The following is a 20,003-nucleotide window of genomic DNA, read 5'->3' on the forward strand; positions in this document are numbered from 1 at the left end:
ATCCTGGGCAGGTTTCTGGCAAGGACAGGACATCGTAGACAGACACTGAAGCGTGGAAGTTTGGTGCTGAGGGTGGGTGGCAGATGTAAGCACTGTTAGAGAGCTAATGTATGCTGGTCTTGGGAAAGGGGGGTTATCATTACCTCCATGTCACAGATGAGGAAACTGAAATTCAGAAAGAACGGGTTACCATTGCCAAGTTACCTCATTCATAAGAAGCTGAGCAAGGATGTGAAAGCCCATCCGCAGACCCCAAGCCCAGGGTGCTTTCTGAGGCTCCCCTTGCATCTGAACAGATGGCAAGCAAGCTCAGCCTCATTTGTTCCACTTCTTAGTTCCAAACTATGGTTACAGCTGCCATTATTTCCCCTTTTTCCTGCCTGTATTTGGCTTTGCGATTTTTATCTTCCTGCTTTTGTCTTTGACATAATGATCAGGCAACACTTAATTTGGTCTCTGGTTCTCATTTATTTTTCTGGCACCGATCCCAGAGATCAACTCAAAGGAACAACAGAGTCATAAGATATCAATGGCCTGATTTCTATCAGGGCTGTCTTGACACAAGAGTTCATCTCTCCTTTTATAACCAAGACCCTCCTACTCCCACAGGACAACATATGGACACAACTTCTGGAGATCTGCTACCCACTTGCCTGCAATACCAGTGTTACATCATAGAATTAGGCGCAGTTGATAGTAAGGATTACACAGATGGGCTACCCCAAACAGCAAACACATAGCAAGAATTCTATCTGAAATCAAAGCCTGACCAAACTTTTTTCGCAAGGAGTCATACATAGTTTTTTAGAAACGAGGAAAAGGATAGAATTGGTCCCAAAACCTGCATTTTTGTTTGCCAATTCTATCTTCATAAGTACTACCCTACAGGGCTCCACATAAGATTGTATTTAAGAATATCAGTTGTTGGGGAGTTCCTGTCATAGCGCAGTGGTTAATGAATCCGACAAGGAACCATGAGGTTGCAGGTTCGATCCCTGCCCTTGCTCAGTGGGTTAAGAATCCGGCGTTGCTGTGAGCTGTGGTGTAGGTTGCAGAGGCGGCTTGGATCCTGCATTGCTGTGGCTCTGGCATAGGCCAGTGGCTACAGCTCCGAGTGAACCCCTAGCCTGGGAACCTCCTATATGCCACAGGAGCGGCCCAAGAAATGGCAAAAAGACAGAAAATAAATAAGTAAATAAATAAATAATATCAGTTGTTAGCAATGAATCTGAAAACCAGCAAACATATCAATTCAGTTACCCTGAGCTACTGACCTATGCTCTTCCCAAAAGCACTTCATCAGTTTCCCTTAGAACCTTGGTCAAGTCACTTCTCCCCCTCTGGACATCAATGCTTCACTTATGAGGATTTGGAGCTCACAGGTATCCTCCACTTCTGATTCTATGCAATTTTCTGTTACTACTATGTTTACCTAAATTCATGCTTATGACCTAGAATCCGTCACTTCTCTTTTTGCCACGTCATCTCTTATTATAGATAGCATCAGTATTGCACTCGGGATTCTCCTGAGGGGGAAAGATAACTGAAATAAAGAAATAGAAGGGGGAGTGAAGTGGCCAAAGGATGAAGAAAGAATCTAGCATTTATGGGGCATCCTTTATATTTTAAGCATTTTGCTAGAGACCTTTAGATAGGGAGCCTCATTTAGTTGCCATAACAACTCTAAGAAGCTGTTTTTGTCTCAATGCAAAAACAAACAACGAAAGCAAAAACCTGAGGCAAATAACTTAGTCCATGTCCCTCTGCTAGTACGCAGAAGCGACACCAAATTTAAACCCAAGTTTGTCTTGATGTCAAAGTTTGTGTGCTTTACATCCTCCCTTTTAGTGTCTTCTTTTAGCTAATTGAAAATAAGTGCTGAGAAATAGTTCCTTCATAGCTAATTTGCTGGACAAATTTAAAGAAAATTTTAATCTGTATGGTAGCTTTTCCTTGGACACCCACTATGAGCTGTTTTAGGCATTTGGATTTATATCGTCATTATTATTATTAAAATAATAAACTCCTAGGGGAAAGCATAGGCAAAACACCCTTTGATACACATCACAGCAATATCTTTTTGGATCCACCCCCCCCCCAGAGTAATGGAAATAAAAATAAACAAATGGGACCTAATTAAACTGAAATTATTTTGTACAGCAAAGGAAACCATAAACAAAATAAAAAGACATCCTATGGATTGGGGAAAAAAAATTTGCAAATGATGTGACTGACAAGGGATTATTTTCCAAAATATATAAACAGCTCAGACAGTGAAACGTCAAAAAAAAAAAATCAAAAAATGGACAGAATATCTAAATAGACATTTCTCCAAAGGAGACATACAGATGGCACATGAAAATATGCTCAGTGTCACTAGTGTTGGAGAAATGCAAATCAAAACTGCACTGAGGTATTATCTCACTCCGGTCAGAATGGTCATCATCAAAATCTATAAATAGTAAATGCTAGAGAGGATGTGGAGAAAAGGAACCTTCCTACGCTGTTAGTGGGAATGTAAATTGGTACAGCCATTATGGAGGTCCCTTAAACAAATAAAAATAGGGAGTTCTTTTATGGCACAGTGGGTTAAAGATCTGGCATTGTCACTGTAGCTGCTTGGGTTGCGGCTGTGGGGTGGGTTTGATCCCTGGCCTGGGAATTTTTTTATGCTACAGACAGGTGTGCCGCTCCCCAAAACCTAACTAAAAATAGAGTTACCATGTGATCCAGCAATCCCACTCCTGAGCATGTATCTGGAGAAAACTATAATTTCAAAAAGATACATGCACCCCAATGTTCAGTGAAACAGTATTTACAATAGTTGAGACATGGAAGCAACCTAAATTTTCATTGACAGATGAATGGATAAAAATGTGGCACATATATTCACTAGACTATTACTCACTCATAAAAAGAATGAGAACATGCCATTTGCAGCAACATGGATGGACCTAGAAATTATCATACTATGTGAAGTAAGCCAGACAAAGACAAATATCATATGATATCACATGTGGAATCTGAAAAAAGGATAAACATGTATTTATTTACAAAACAGAAATAGACACACAGACATAGAAAACAAACTTGTGATTACCAAAGGGGAGAAGAGGAGGGATAAATTAGGAGTTTGGAATTGACATGTACACACTACTGTATATAAAAAAAAAATAGTTAAGTAACAAGTACAGCACAAGGAACTATATTCAATATTTTGTAATAACCGGAGTTCCCTTTGTGGCTCAGTGGTAACGAACCTAATATCCATGAGGGCACGGGTTTGATCCCTGGCCTTGCTCAGTGGGTTAAGGATCCAGAGTTGCTTCAAGCTATGGTGTAGGTCACAGGTGTGGCTCGGATCCTGCATTGCCGTGGCTGTGATGTAGGCTGGCAGCTGCAGCTCCATTTCAAGTCCTAGCCTGGGAACTTCCAAATGCTACCAGTGTGGCCCTAAAAAGACAGAAAAAAATATTTTGTAATAACCTATAAGGGAAAAGAATCTGAAGAAGAATATATATGTATATGTGTACATATATGTGTGTATATCTGTGGGTATAACTGAATCACTGCTGTACACCGGAAAGTAACATGACATTGTAAATCAACTATACTCCAATTTAAAAAAAAGATCAAAGGAAAATTTTCATTTCCAGTCAACACAGAGTAACAGAGACAGGATTTTTCTTTCCATGTGAAGCAAATGTCATGACTAAATACAAAGTATATATATATATACTTTGTATATATATATATATATAAGTATATATATATATATATATATATAGTCTTTTTGTCTTTTTAGGGCCATACCCATGGCATATGGAGGTTCCCAGGCTAGGGGTCTAATCAGAGCGGGTAGTTGCCGGCCTACACCACAGCCACAGCAACACCAGATACCAGCTGTGTCTGCGACCTACACCACAGCTCGCAGCAACGCCGGATCCTTAACCCACTGAGCGAGGCCAGGGATCGAAACCTCAACCTCATGGTTCCTAGTTGGATTTGTTTCCGCTGTGCCATGAAGGGAACTCCCCAAAGTATACATTTTTAAGAAGACATACAAGTATTTGACATTAGGAAACAAAGGTCAGTGACCTCTAAGACATAGTAAACAAATGAGGAAAACCTACAAAAGTCCAGGCTTACTTCCTGAACAACACATCCAAGCTGAGGACTAGAGAGAGGGAACCTAGTCCAAGCCCAGTGGTCTGCCTGAGCAAAAGGGATGCAGCTGAGAGTCCGAAGAAAACAAGACAGTTGCAGTCATGCAGCAAAGTTGATGAGAGGACTGCACAGAAAGGAACCCCAGATGTCTGCAGAGAGTCCCCCTCCAGCATTCAGCGGCATTCTTATCCGAACATGCATGTTAGGAATCTATCTAAGATAGAGGGAAGAACCATTAAAAAGGATTAAAGGAAACTGCCTGATAACTATGCTTGTTCTCACCAGCAAGTCTGGAAAAACTCATAATCCACGGGGCATTAGGCAAAGTACTCAGGAAGGTCTCTCCTCAGTAGTGGGAAATAATTGTGCTTAGACTGAGCCCTGCTCCTGACCCACCTAATAAATCATAAAAACAAGACCCAAAAAGATCAAATTCTTTACGAGTAACTTAACCATAACTCAAAGTAAAACTCGAGAAGCATTATTGGAATATAAAAATAACCAGAACCCAACAAGTTAAAACTCACGAACCTGGCATCTAATCAAAGATTACCAGTCATACCGTGAGACAGGAAAATATAGCCCATAATTCAGTGAAAATTCAATCAATCAAACCAACCTAAAATAAGATAGATATTAGAATTATCAGAGAAAAACATTAAAGCAATTACTATAACTGTTTTCATGCATTCCATATTTAAGTAAACAGATAAGGATGCTTAAAAGATGCAAAATTAATTTTAAAAATTAATACTTTTTGAAAGCGGTTATTTAGGTTCCTAGAAAAGTGAAGGAGGTACAGAGCTTCTTCATATACCTCCAGCCCCACACATGCCTACCTCCGCTATTATCAACAGCTTCTATCAGTTGTTAAAACTGATGAATCTGCATTGACACATCCTAATCATCCAAAGCCTATAGTTTACATTATGGTTCATTCTTGGCGTGGTACATTCTATGGGTTTGGGTAAATGTATAATAACATATACCCATCATTATAATGCCATTCAAAGTATTTCTAGTGCCCTAAAATTCCTCTATGTTCTGCCCATTCATCCCTCTCCCCTGAACCCACATCTTTGTATAGTCTCCATGGTTTGGCCTTTTCTAGAATGTCATCTAGTTGAATTCCTGCAGTGTATAACTTTCTCAAACTTGATTTTTTTCACTCAGTAATATGCATATTAATTACCTCCATGTCTTTGCATGGCTCGATAGCTAATTTTTTTTAGCACTGAACAGTATTCCATTATTTGGATGTGTCAATTTATTTATTCATTCACCTACTGAAGGACATCTCAGTTGCCTTCAAGCTTTGAAAATTATAAATAAATCTGCTACAAACATCAGGCACAGGTCTTTGTATGGACATAAATTTTTAGCTCCTTTGGGTAAATATCAAGGATTGCGATTGCTGGATTATATGGTAACAATATATTTAATTTTGTAAGAATCACCAAACTGTCTTCCAAAGGGGCTGTACCATTTCACGCTCCCTCGGGATCGTATGAAAATTCCTGTTGCTCTACATCCTCACCAGCATTTGATGTTCTCAGTGTTCTGGATTTTGGCCATTTTGACAGGTGTACGGTTGTATCTCACTGTTGTTTTAATTTGCATTTCCCTGATGACATGTGATGGAACATCTTTTCATATGCTTATTTTCTATCTTCTTATCTTCTCTGGTGAGGTGTGTGTTAAAGTCTTTGGCCCATGTTCATCAAGTTGTCTCCTTTCTAATTGTTGAGTTTTAAAAGTTGTTTGTATATTCTGAATAACAATCCTTTACCAGATGTTTCTTTTGCGAATATTTTTCTCCCAGTCAGCAGCTTCTCTTCTCATTCTCTTGACATGGTCTTTCACAGAGCAGAAGTTTTGATTTTAATGAAGTACAGCTTATCAACTATTTTATTCATGGTTTATGACTTTTTTGATGTATTTAAAAAGTCATCACCATACCCAAGGTCATGCAGGTTTTCTCCTCTGCTATCATCTGGAAGTTTTACAGTTTTGAATTTTCGTTTAGGTTTTTGATCCATTTTGAATTAATTTTTGCGAAATGTGTAAGGTCTATGTCCAGATTCATTGTCGGGCCTATAATGTCCAGTTATTCCAGCATTTATTGAAAAGACTATCTTTGCTCCATTGTGTTGCCTTTGCTCCTTTGTTAAAGATCAGTTGACTATATTATATGGGTCTATTTCTGGGCTCTCTATTCTGTTCTATTGGTCTATTTGTCTATTCTTTCACCAATACCACAATGTCTTCGTATACTCATATTAAACTTTTAGAAATAAAATTTATAATATCTGAGATGAAAACATAATGCATTGGATTAAAGAAAGAAAGATTAGTGAGCCTGACGGCATAGCAATAGAAACTGTACAAGATGAAATACAGAGAGAAAAAAGAATCTATAAAAATAGAGAGTTCCCATTGTGGCTCAGCAGGTTAAGAATCTGGCTATAATCCATGATGATGGAGATTTGATCCCTGGCCTTGTTAAGTGAGTTAAGGATCCTGCATTGCTGCAAGCTGTGGTGTAGGTCACAGATGCAGCTCAGATCCTGTGTTGATGTGGCTGTGGCTGAGGCTGGCAGCTGCAACTCTGGTTTGACCCCTAGCTTGGGAACTTCCATATGCCGCAAGTGCAGCCCTAAAAAGAAAAAAAAAATCTATAAAAGTAAAAGAGCAACAGTGAACTGTGGGTAACTCCAAGTGGCTTAATATATAGATAATTGAATACTTGAAGGAGGAGAGTAGCTACAGAAAAAAATATTTCAAGAAATAATGGCCAGAAAATTTCCTAACATGACGAAAACCATGAATCCAGGAAGCTCAAGAAATCTCTAGCAAGAAACATGACAGAAAACACACCCAGGCACATAACAGTAAAATTGCTCAAAATTCATAATAAAGGGAAAATCTTAAAAGCAGCCCCCAAATGACATGTTGTGTATAGAAGAAAAAAAAGGAGTTCCCGTCGTGGCACAGTGGTTAACGAATCCGACTAGGAACCATGAGGTTGCGGGTTCGGTCCCTGCCCTTGCTCAGTGGGTTAACGATCCGGCGTTGCCGTGAGCTGTGGTGTAGGTTGCAGACGCGGCTCCGATCCCGCGTTGCTGTGGCTCTGGCGTAGGCCGGTGGCTACAGCTCCGATTCAACCCCTAGCCTGGGAACCTCCATATGCCGCGGAAGCGGCCCAGAAATAGCAACAACAACAACAACAATAACAACAACAACAAAAGACAAAAAAAAAAAAGAAGAAGAAAAAAAAGATTAAAACAGCATTATATTTCTCGCTGGAAACAATAAAAGTGAGAAGACAGTGGACAATTATATTTAAAGTCCCAAAAGAAAAATAAAAGAGATCAACCTAGACTTCTAGACTCAGTAAAAACAAAGGTAAAATAAGGCTATTTTACACATTAAAAACCTGAATAATTCAGTACTCACACACTCGCTTTTTTTTAATGTTGAAGAAAGTCCATCAGATAGAAGGAATATGGTGCCAGGCAGAATGAGTCTAGATAAAGGATGCAGAGCAACAGAAGTAGTAATTACATGGATAAGATATAAGATCTTTTTCTTATGATTTAAATCTTCTTAAAGCAATTATCTTTTAAAAAGAGAATTGGCTGTTTAAACAAAAGCAGTAACAATGTAATGTAGGGCTTATAACATATGGAATAAGAAAGTACATGGCAACAGTAACATAAAGATCAAGAGGTAAAATAGAAATATACTATTGTAAGGTTCTTATACAACATGTGAAACGGATATTATATCACCTGATGGTAGGCTGTGATAATTTAAAGATATACACCATAAATCACAAAGCAACAGTTAAGACAACAAAACAAAGAGAGCTAATAAGCCAACAAAAGGAAAAAAGTGAATCACACAAAAGTTAATTCAAAAGAAGGCAAAAAATAGGGAAAGGGGAGCAAAGAACTGGTGGGGTAACAGGAAATATAGATGGTAGAGTCCCACTAACCATAACAATAATCACATTAAACATAAATGTTCTAAACACCTCAAATAAAGACAAAATGTCAGATTAGATTTTTTTTAAGCAAGACCCAACTATATGCTACCTAAGAAAAGTGTGTTGTATACACACAATGTAAATAAGAGGAAAAGGATGGAAAGAGATATACCATGCTGGAGTTCCCATCGTGGCTCAGTGGTTAACGAATCTGACTAGGAACCATGAGGTTGCAGGTTCGATCCCTGCCCTTGCTCAGTGGGTTAAGGATCTGGTGTTGCCGTGAGCTGTGGTGTAGGGCACAGATGCGGCTCGGACCCCGCGTTGCTGTGGCTCTGGCGTAGGCCAGCGGCTACAGCTCCGATTCAACCCCTAGCCTGGGAGCTTCCATATGCTGTGGGAGCTGCCCAAGAATTGGAAAAAAAAAAAAAAAGATATACCATGCTAACACTAACTAGAAAATAGCAGGAGTGACTACATTAATATCACAAAAAGTAAATTTCAGAGCAAGTACTATTACTAGTGGTAAAAAAAAATTTCGTAATGGCAAGGGGAAACTCACCAAAAGGATGTAACATTCCTAAATATTTATGCTAATAAAAGAGTTTTAAAATACATGAAGCAAAATAATGGAAAGGATTAGTAGACAATACATAATTATCAGAGATTTAAATATTACTCTTTCAATAATTCACAGAACAGGTAGACAGAAAATCAGCAAGGATATGTACACGAATAATGCTATCAACTCCATCTAATCATGCAACGGACAAATGAAATTAGATGAAATGGTCACATTCCTTGAGAGACACACACACTACCAAACTTACTCTCAGGAGTTGCCCCATATATTGAAGAAAGTTAATTTGGTGGTTGAAAACTCTCTCACAGAGAGAACTCTGGGCCATGATTACTTCATCAGTTAATTCTACCAAGTTTTTAAGACAAAAACAATACCAATTCTACATCAATCTCTTGTGGTAGTTTTATTTGTAATATCCAAAAACTAGAGACAAACCAAATGTCCATCCACAGATGAATGAATAACCCAACTAAGGTATTTCCATACAACAGAATACTGCTAGAAAAGAAAAGGTATGAACTATTGATAAATGCAAGACTATGGTTGAATTTCCAAGTGATTATACTGAAGGAACAATACCATGCAAAAAGAGCGCATACTACACAATACTATTAACATATGATTCTAGAAAATGAAAACCAATCTATAGTAAGAGAAAGCAGATCAGTGGTTGTCTGGTGATGGGAGATAATTTCCCCCAAGGAAATCTGGGGGGATGACAGACATGTCCATTATCTTGATTGTGATAATGTTTTCATGAGTTTAACATGTCAAAACACATCAAATTATACATTTTAAAAATGAGCAGTTGGTGCTAATTAATCTCAATGAAACTATTTAAAAGGGAAGATTGAAAGAAGACTCTATGAAGAAGAATAGCTTAGAGGAATAGACTGGAGATAGGTTACTAATCAATGCTGTCTCTGTAGTCTAGACAGAATGTTTCCATTAGGCAGTTTTAACATTTTTGCTTTACTGAAAAAATTATTTTTAACCTGAGTGGATGGATGAATTAGTAACCTTTTTTAAAATGAGAATTAACTCTAAATGATTTAAGTGTATTGCGGTCATTCTTCAGGCTTATCTAAGTAAGAACTTTAATAGGACCACTCTTCCTGATTCTTGGGAAATAGTAAATGCACAGTAAGGAAAATGCTACTATTCATGAGCTCCTGTTATTACAACAACAGTAATAATACATAATATTTATAGAGCATTTAGCACAGGCCAAATACTGTTCTAAGCACTTCAGGTAGAGTATCATTTTTGATTCTCATGACCCTCTGAGTTAGGTGAAATATGAAATTATGAAAATTATGAACCCCAAGTGAAAGGGAAAAAAAGTAAACCTTAGAAAAAATATTAAAGTAACTTATTTAAATGGCTGGTAAATTATAGAGCCAGTACCTCAATCCATGTCTTTGTATTTCGTTCACCACTCTGTCCCAAACTCTGCAATGGAAAAGGTATTGAATTCACTTGAAGTAAAAGCCAAAGATCTTACAGACATGTCAAGGGCCTGTAAGATATCCCTGCCCCTGCATCACCTCACCTCCCATTTCTTCTTGACCATATACCCCCTCCAGCTCACTGCTCTCCAACTCATAGACCTTGTATTTGTTAGGCATGCCATTCAAATTTTCCAGGGTCTTTACCTGTTCTCTCCATGGTGACTCTATATGCTTGTGCAGTTTGGGCTTCGCAGGGCTCTAGGGGTTGCTGTTCTGAGCCCTGATTTCCTCTTCCTGCAGTGCTATCCTTTCATTTATGTACTTGATCACCTCCTTTTTCTCCTGCACTTCTTAGCTCAAATTTTACAGTCTCAGTGACACTCACATCTTCATGTCAGTCCCTCTCACTTGCCTAATTTTTCTCCATAGCAATTAATGTCATTCTAAGTAAAGAAAAATTAAAAATTTAAATCAGTAGCTTATTTTATTGTCTGTATATATATTGTGCGGAGTCAATTTTAAGTACAAAATAAAAGCGCTCAACTTGCACACAAAAAAAAAACAAAATTAAGCAATTCATAGCTCACAGTTTATACATATATATTTCGTTTTTATCAGAATACTGGGAAAGCTGCACAAAACTAACTCAACTCTTTTAATTTCCCCTTTCAATACAGGCACATTCTACTAAAGCTCTCTACCTTTAGTTTATTGATAAGAGAGAAGAGAAGGAAAACAAAAGGGACAATAAGCTGCCTTATCTTTCTCATTTCTTCAATGTCATCATTTTCAGTGTAAGTGGTTGGCTAATACCAGGAAGTAACATGATTAAAAGGGGATATGATAGAGTTCTTTGATACCCCATGTTTCTTAGAACACTGTTGCTTTCTTCTTGCCTTCTTCTTGCCTTCGAAGCAAGTTCTGGTTCAAATGGAAAGCTCATTTCAAGTGGAAAGCTTTCTTGCTAGTGCCTCTGCTTACTCAGTCTGAGATGTAACACACTTACCCTATACTTGCTCCAAGTCTTGCTGAACTCCCGTGAATTATGAGCCTACCAGAACTTTGTGCTCATGGGGTCCTGAAAATTCTGTATGCAAATGGAAGAGCAAGGAATGATGGGTGCACATATAGCATGTATCTCTTTTCATCATGTACATGATCCATTGTCCCATTGAACTCTCACTAACAAAACTCAAGTTCAAAGATAGATTATTAAGAATTTTAAGATGGCAACAGCAGAGATGCTCTCCCAATAAGTTACCATCATTCTCTTCCTGGAAAGCTATAAGAGCCCACTAACTGGTCTTCCTTCTTCCACAATTCACAGCCTCCAACCTTCATTCTAGTCTTCACATGGCTATTGGATTGTTTGAAAAAATAATGACAAATAGATCATGCCATTCTCTTGCTCAGAATCCTCTGATATCTTCTCCTTAACCAGGATTATACTGGTCCTCTTCTATAATGAAAAATTCATTCTCATATTGGAACCTTGGGAATTGTTCTCCCTTTGCCTTTAGTTTCATTTAACTCTCTTCTTCTCACCATTTATGAATGAGCTCAAAACTGTATCTTCGGTATTAGAGAAGTGAACTACAAAACGCAGCTGCAGGCCTATGTTTCTCATAAAAGAGAACACTAGACAGAAATTTCAAATGAAAATATAATACAAATACTGACATGAAGAATATTCACAACATATTAAGTGTAGGAAGAAGTTTGCAAAACATACAATTGTATCCTATTTTTGTTTTAAAACAAATATCAATCAAAAAGTAAATACACATGAAATCTAAAAGAAAATACAGCAAAATATTACTAGTTATTTTTTAGAAGTGATGTTTTGGATGCCTTTTTCCTTCCTCTTCATTTTTGACATTTTATGATTATTCTTTAGTGAATGTGCAAATTACATGTAATTTTTGAAAGCATACATGAATGAAAATTAAATGTGATGAGAAGTAACCCCATGAAGAGCCTTCCTCGAACCACTTTAGCTAAACGAATTAATCCCTTGCCCATCACTCTTCTTTCCAAAGGGACTAATCATATTTGATTGCAATATTAATAATAATAGTTGTTTATATTAATACATTTTTTTTTGTTCAGGCATCTTGGCAGGTACTTTATAGACACATTATTTAATCCTCATAACTAATCTGTGGGTTAGCACTCTAACCATCCTCATCATCACTATTCTTATTTTCCTTTTACAAAGTAACAAAATGAGATATTCAAGGTTTAGAATCCAAGTTGCAACTGTGATATACGCCACAATTGTAGCAATGTGATATCCTAAAGTCCCTGCACTAGGCTGGGGATCAAGCCCATGCCTGAGCAGCAACCTGAGCTGCTGCAGAAAAAACACTGGATCCTTAACCCACTGCACCACAGTGAGAACTCCTTGCATCCACTATTCTTATCCCCCCAGGCACACACATTCCTTCTCCAATATCTAGGCCCTTATTCTTTCCTTTCACCCCTTTTCTTCTTGATTTCCCATGAAAAGCCCAAAATAACACTTGAGAACTATAAAAATCAACAGAAATACTTCTTTTGCCTGACAGCTGCTTTCAAAATATTTTTGAATCTCACTGAATGCTCACAGGTTATCTTGGAGTATATAAATATTCCTTGGCTGATGTAATTATTTTTCCAACAAACCCAAAACTGTTTTCATAAACTATAACCCCATCTCTTTTAGTTATAAAGGCCTCAGCATCGTTACTTTCCTTTTCTTTCACTTTCCATTTTCTTAGCCAGTAATTCTCCCAATGCATTTTATACTTGAGGCTTCAAGTATTTGGGGTTATTTTTTTATATCTTTTTTTTTAATTTGTTTTCCTTTTTTTGGCCTCACCCATGCCATATGGAAGTTCCCAGGTTGGAGGTGGACTCTGAGCTGCAGCTGCAGGCCTGTGTCACAGCCACAGCAACATCGGATCCAAGCTGCACCTGTGACCGACACTGCAGCTTGTGGCAATGCCAGATCCTTAACCCACTGAGTTAGGCCAAGGGATTGAACCTGCATCTTCATGGGTACTATGTCAGGTTCTTAACCCACTGAATCACAATGGGAACTCCTGGTTATTTCTTAGAGTCTTTATATTTTTATTTTTTGAGGGACTCTAATAAACAGACAGAGCTCATGAACTAGTTTTGTCACAATTTTCTTCATTCCTTTGCTCACAAAAAGTTACCCTGAATTTTCATTTTTGTCCTAAATAGGCAGTTTCCTCTCCTCTCATCTTGCATGAAGGCCTCTGATTTTAGCTACAGGCCAGAAATTAGACCTTTTAGAAGAAATTGCAAAGAAGGGTCATCTTAGAATTTTGGAGGGAAAGGTTATATAACAGGTAACCTTAACTAGTAATGCTGCAAGGAAAAGGCTCATGAATACAGTCTTTCCAGGAGGAACTGACATCAACACTATGAGCAGCACTTATCAAACCTTACCAGAGGCCTAATTCAGGGTTTCTAGTACTACTTCAATCCAGAAGGAGACAACTTTAGGAAAATAGACAGGAGTTGACCCAAGAGTCAACAGAATGTAAATAAGTGACATATTACTGAACAAAACCAATGATGAAAACGTTTGTGTAGTTATTTTTTTAAATATTGTTGGTAGTGTTTTTAATGTTCTGTTTTATGATAAACATACAAGATGTCCCTTTTTATTCCCTCTTACTCTATTTCTTTTGCTCAGTTTAACAGGCTATACTTGTGAAAACTGATAGGACACACTCATTGGTTTTTATTTCCACTGACCCCCCAGAATTAAGTAAAAGTATCTTTGGGGAAATCTTTTTTTTTTTTTTTTTGTCTTTTTGCTATTTCTTTGGGCCGCTTCCACCGCATATGGAGGTTCCCAGGCTAGGGGTCGAATCGGAGCTGTAGCCACCGGCCTACGCCAGAGCCACAGCAACACGGGATCCGAGCCGCGTCTGCAACCTACACCACAGCTCACAGCAACGCCGGATCGTCAACCCACTGAGCAAGGGCAGGGACCGAACCCGCAACCTCATGGTTCCTAGTCGGATTCGTTAACCACTGCGCCACGACGGGAACTCCGGGGAAATCTTAATATAGGTTATAAACTAAAGAATCATTGAGGGAATCTAAAGATGATGAGTGTGGTTACTGGAATCCAAAAGACTGCTTTCGTGTTTGGTTAATCTTACAAAACTCACAATTTACCTTCGACAAAAAGAGATGAAACACTACTGAGTTCACCTTTTATAATTTCTAATTATAATTCACATACAAATGGGCAAATTATGCTTAAATGTCATCCCTGGCATAATCTACCATGATTCTATAGAAAATATGTAAGATACTGATTGCCTTGTTTACAAAATGCTTAGGATATTGAACTGCTCTCATTACAACTACCTGAACTGAGACACTTTGCTTTTAATGGCATTGCGATTATTTATGTAGGATTTTTAGGAATCAGTCTTTAGGCCAGGATATAACTGGACAGATTTATTGTGTAACCAAAGCTATGCCGTTAGGGTCATGTTGGAAAATAAATTCCATTTAATTATGTATGAAGAGCTCACTATTAAGGAGCAAACCTCTATCTGTCTGTCTCAAAAATCTATACTATGTATGTGGAATCAATATTGACAAAGGTTTCTTGGGAGGTCTACGGCTTGCAGCTGGTAATAAAGATCACTTCCTGGCAGGCCAGGAATCTCATTGAATGAGGAGTTCTGCAGAAGGAGAAATTCACTCCTAGTGGGGACTAATTCTCAGCTTCAGCTTCTTAGCCTTCAAAATAGATAAGCTAAGAGTAGTAGGGGGGAAAAAAAATCTCTGGAATGATATAAGCTATTGAAAATTCAGCCCTAGATTCTTTGCATAACCTCCAGACAGAAATTAATTAGGTGAAATTTTCTAGGTTTGCTGACAATACAATAAAAAGACTTATGATGCAACACTTCTTGCTGTACGTATGTAAATGAATCAGGGCAAATAGGAGAGAACTACACAATACAAAGACATGGTTTCTGAGAATACATGTAATAGCTCCCACCGAATTGGCATAATAATAGAAATTATTGTACCATTTGTATATGAGTCATGGCTCTATATGTGTGCTATATATTAAGCTTAGGTCTAATTTCAACCACCTTTAAAAACTATAGAAGGCAGTTAACTAAGCCACAAGTTCAATTAATGATCTTAGCACAAAAAAATGTATGAGATCAGCTTTTCTGTGAGTGTGAGGACATGTGCACACGTGCATTATCTAGAATAATATTCAGTTTATTTGTGATGGCAGAGGCAATATTCAGGAAAATGTATCCAGAACTTGAAAATAAGTCAAAAGGAGGATTCTGTGATCTTTTACTATCAGACTAGGGTCCATCTGAGTCTCATCTGAGTCTCATCTGAATCTCTAGAGAAATGTCACTTTGACTAACAATTGATTAGGGTCCAGATGTTTTTTATCTAACGTAGTAATCTTGTTTCTGCCATTCTCATTTCCACTGAGTATACAAATCCCAGTTTCTCAAACCCTCATTGAACTTGCCTTGTCATTCTGATGGTCCCTCCATTAATCATTTAAATGAAACTTTGACACATGCCAAATTCCTTTCTTTTTTTAAAACTGTGGTTAGAGCATTCCACTTGAAATCTACCTTCTTTAAGTTTTGAGTGTACAATACAGTATTATTAACTATAAACACAATGTTTTGTAACAGATCTCTAGAATTTATTCATCTTGCATAATGGAAAATTGATACCAGTTGAACAGGCACTCCATGTTTTTCCCTCCCTTCAGCCCCAGTAACCCACCATTCTACTCTGCTTTTATGAGTTTGACTATTTTAAATAGCTGAAAGTGGGATCATGCAGTCCTCACACTTCTGTGATGGGCTTACTTCACTTAACTTTCTCCAACTTCGTCCATGGTGCCACATTTATCTCTGACTGATATTTCTCAGGGTTGTCTTGGCTATTCAGGTCCTTTGCGGTTCCATACAAATTTTAAGATTGTTTTTTCTATTTCCGTAAAACACTCCATTGGCATTTTGGTGGAGATTGCGTTGAATCTGTAGATTACTTTGGGTGCTTTGTATTTTCTAACATATTAATTCTTAAGATAAACACTCCCTTTTATTTGTGTATTCTTTAATTTCATCCATCAATGTTTTATAGTTTTCAGTTTATAAGTCTTTGATCTCCTTGGTTAAGTTTTTCCTAAGTATTTTTATGCTGTTGTAAATAAAATTGTTTTATAATTTCCTCTCTGATAGTCTGTTATTAGTGTATAGAAACACAGCTGATGCTTTGTTGATTTTGTGTCCTAAAACGTAGCCGAAAATCTTTATTATTTCTAATATTTTTGTGCAGTCTTTAGGGGTTTCTATATTTAAGCTGATGTCATCTGCGAACAGAGATAATTTTACTTCTTCATTCCTGATTTGAATGCCTATTATTCCTTTTTCTTACCTGATTGCTCTGGCTAGGGCTTCCACACTGTTGATTACAGGCGGCGAGAGTGGACATCCTTGCCTTTTTCCTGATATTAAAGGAAAAACTCTCAGTTTTCACCATTAAGATGTGAGCTGTTATATTCCTACATATGGCCTTGATTATTTGGAGATAATCTCCTTCTATTCCTGGTTTCTTGCAAGTTTTTATTATGAAAAGATGTTGGATTTTGTCAAATGCATCTATTGAGATGACGGTGGGATTATTTTTACCCTTCATTCTGTTAATGTGATATATCACATTAACTTATTTTCATGTATTCAACTATCCTTGAATCTTAGGGATATACATCTTGGCATAATGTATAATACTTTTAATGTGCCATTGAGTTCAGCTTGATTGTGTTTTGTTGAGGATTTTTCCAACTATATTCATTACAAACATTGGTCTGTAGTTTTCTTTTCTTGCAGTGTCTTTTTCAGGTTTTGGCATTGGGTAATGCTGACCTCATATAATGAATTTGGAAGGGTTATCTCCTTCTTAATTTTTTGGGAGAGTTTCAGAAGCATGGGTATCAGTTCTTTAAACTGTTGGTAGATGTCACCTTTTAAGTGATTTAGGCCTACGTTTTTCTTTGTTGGGAGGATTCTGATTACTGATTTAATCCTGATTAGTTATAAGTCTGTTCATATTTTCTATTTCTTCCTGATCAATCTTGATAAATTATATGTTGCCAGATTTTACCTATTTCTTCTAGGTTATCCAGTGTTTTCGTGTATAATGGTTCATAACTGTCTTTTATGATACTTTTTATTTCTGTGTCATCATTTGTTTTCTCTCTCTTTTTTTTTATTTTGTCAAGCTAAAAGTTTGTCAGTTTTTTCAAAAACCTTTAGTTTTATTGATTGTTTTCTATGCATTCTATTGCCTGTCTATCCTGTATTTGATTTACTTCTGATCCAATCTTTATTACTTCCTTCTTTCTACTAATTTTGACTTTAGTGCATTCTTCTTTTTCTCATTCCCTTAAAATACAAAATTAGGCCGCTTATGTGAAATCATTCTTTGTCTTTAATGTAGGGTCTTATCACTATAAACATCCCTCTTACTACTGCTTTTCTGTGTCCTTTTATTTTTGATATGTTCAATTTTTGTTTTCATTTGTTTTGAGATATTTTCAAATTTTTCTTTGATTGTTTTCTTTGACCCAATGCTTGTTCAGGTGCAGGTTGTTTAATTTTAACTTATCTGAATTTTCCCATTTTCCTTCTGCATTTGATTTAGAGTTTTATTCATTTTGGTCAAAAAAGATAGTTGGTATGATATCAATCTTCTTAAATCTTTGAAAACTTGTTTTGTGGCTAAATATGCAATCTATTCTGGAGAATGTTCCATGTGCACTTGAGAAGAATATACAGTTGATCCTTGAATGGTCACACAGTTGAAAATCTACATATAATTTATAGTTGTTCCTTGAACTCCATGGTTCCTCCTTACCCACAGTTCCACTTCCACAGATCAGCCAGCTGTGTATCATGTAGTACCGTAGCATTTAGTATTGAAAAAAGTTCATGTATATGTGGGGTCACACAGTTTGAACCCCTGTTGTTCAAATGCTGGCTATATTCTTCTGCTGTTGGTAGAATGCTCTGATTATGTCTGCGAGGCCCGTTTCACATATGGTGTTCTTCAAGTGCACTATTACTTTATTGACTTTCTGTCTGGAAATTCTATTCATCATTGAAAGTGGTGGATTTAAGTCTTCTACTCTTATTATATTACTATTTCTCCTGCGGTTCTTTAATGTCTGTTTTCTATATTTAGGTAGTCTGATGCTGGGTGAATGCATATATATTTATTAGTTATATCTTACGAGTGAATTGATTCTTTTATCATTATATAGTTCCTTTTTTTCTTGTCTTTTTGTTTGTGTCTTAAAGTCTATTTTGTCTGCTATAACCTCTTCTCTCTTAGTTACCATTTACATGAGATATCTTTTTTGCATCTTTTATTTTCAGCCTATGTGTTTGATACTTAAAACTAAAATGAGTCTCTTATAGACTGCTCATAGCTGAATATTGTGGATTTTTAATGCATTCAGCCCCTCCATGCCTTTTGATTGAGGAGTTTATAGCTCTTTTGTTCCTCTTTTCTTCTTTTTCTGCCTTGCTTTTTATTTTGTTTAATTTTCTGTTATGATATGATTTGATTCCTTTTTATTTATTTATTTATTTATTTTTGTCTTTTTAGGACCACACCCAGAGAACTTGGAGGTTCCCAGGCCAGGGGTCCAATTAGAGCTGCAGCTGATGGCCTACACCACAGCCGCAGCAATGCAGTATCTGAGCTGCACTTGAGACCCGCACCACAGCTCATGGAAATGCCAGATCCCCAACCCACTGAGCAAGGCCAGGGATGGAACCCACGTCCTCACGGGTACCAGTCGGGTTCGTTAACTGCTGAATCAGGATGGGAACTCTCCTTTCTCATTTTTGTGTGTGTGTAACTAATAGACTAAGAGAGATGGATGTTTTTACTGCTGTGCAGAAACAAACACAGAGAGTCAAGGAAAATGAAGAAACAAGGAACCATGCCTCAAACAGAGAAATAAGATAAATCACCAGAAACCCTCCCTACAAATAAGGAGATATATGAGTTACCTAACAGAGAATTCAAAATTCTTAATAAACTAAAGATAAGAAAAGAAGATAATCATGAACTCAGGAGGAAAAAAGGGTAACAGAGGAAGAATTTCAACAAAGAGCAGAAAATATAAAAAAGAACCAGAAATCTTGGCCCTGAAGAATACAATAACTGAACTGAAAAATTCAATAGAGGAGTTCAACAGCAGGCTCTCTCAAGCAGAAGAATGAATCAGTATATTTGACAAGATTTGAAATAATCCAGACAGAGAAATGGAATAAAAGAATGAAATGGAGTGAAGAAAGCTGAAGGGACTTATGAAACCTTACCAGTTAAACAAATATATGCACTATGGATATCCTAGAAGAAGAGACGAAGAGTGAGCCAGAAAGCTTACACAAAGAAATAATAGCCAAAAACTTTCCAAGTATGGGGAAGGAAATGGATGCCAGGTCCAGGAAGCCCAAAGGAGTCCAAAAAAGACGAAACGAAAAATCTATACTGGGACACACTATAATCAAACTGTCAAAATTCAAAGACAAAGAGAGAATTTTTAAAGCAGAAGTAGAAAAGCAATATATGATATAGAGGGGAAATGCCCACAAAACTACCAGCACTTTTCTCAGCAGAAATCTTGCTGGCCAGAAGATATTACATAATACGTTCAAAATATTGAAAGGAAAATACCCCCAAGAATACTACACTGGGAAAATTATCCTTCAAAAAT

Source organism: Phacochoerus africanus, chromosome 11, assembly GCF_016906955.1.
Source record: "Phacochoerus africanus isolate WHEZ1 chromosome 11, ROS_Pafr_v1, whole genome shotgun sequence".
NCBI lineage: Eukaryota > Metazoa > Chordata > Mammalia > Artiodactyla > Suidae > Phacochoerus > Phacochoerus africanus.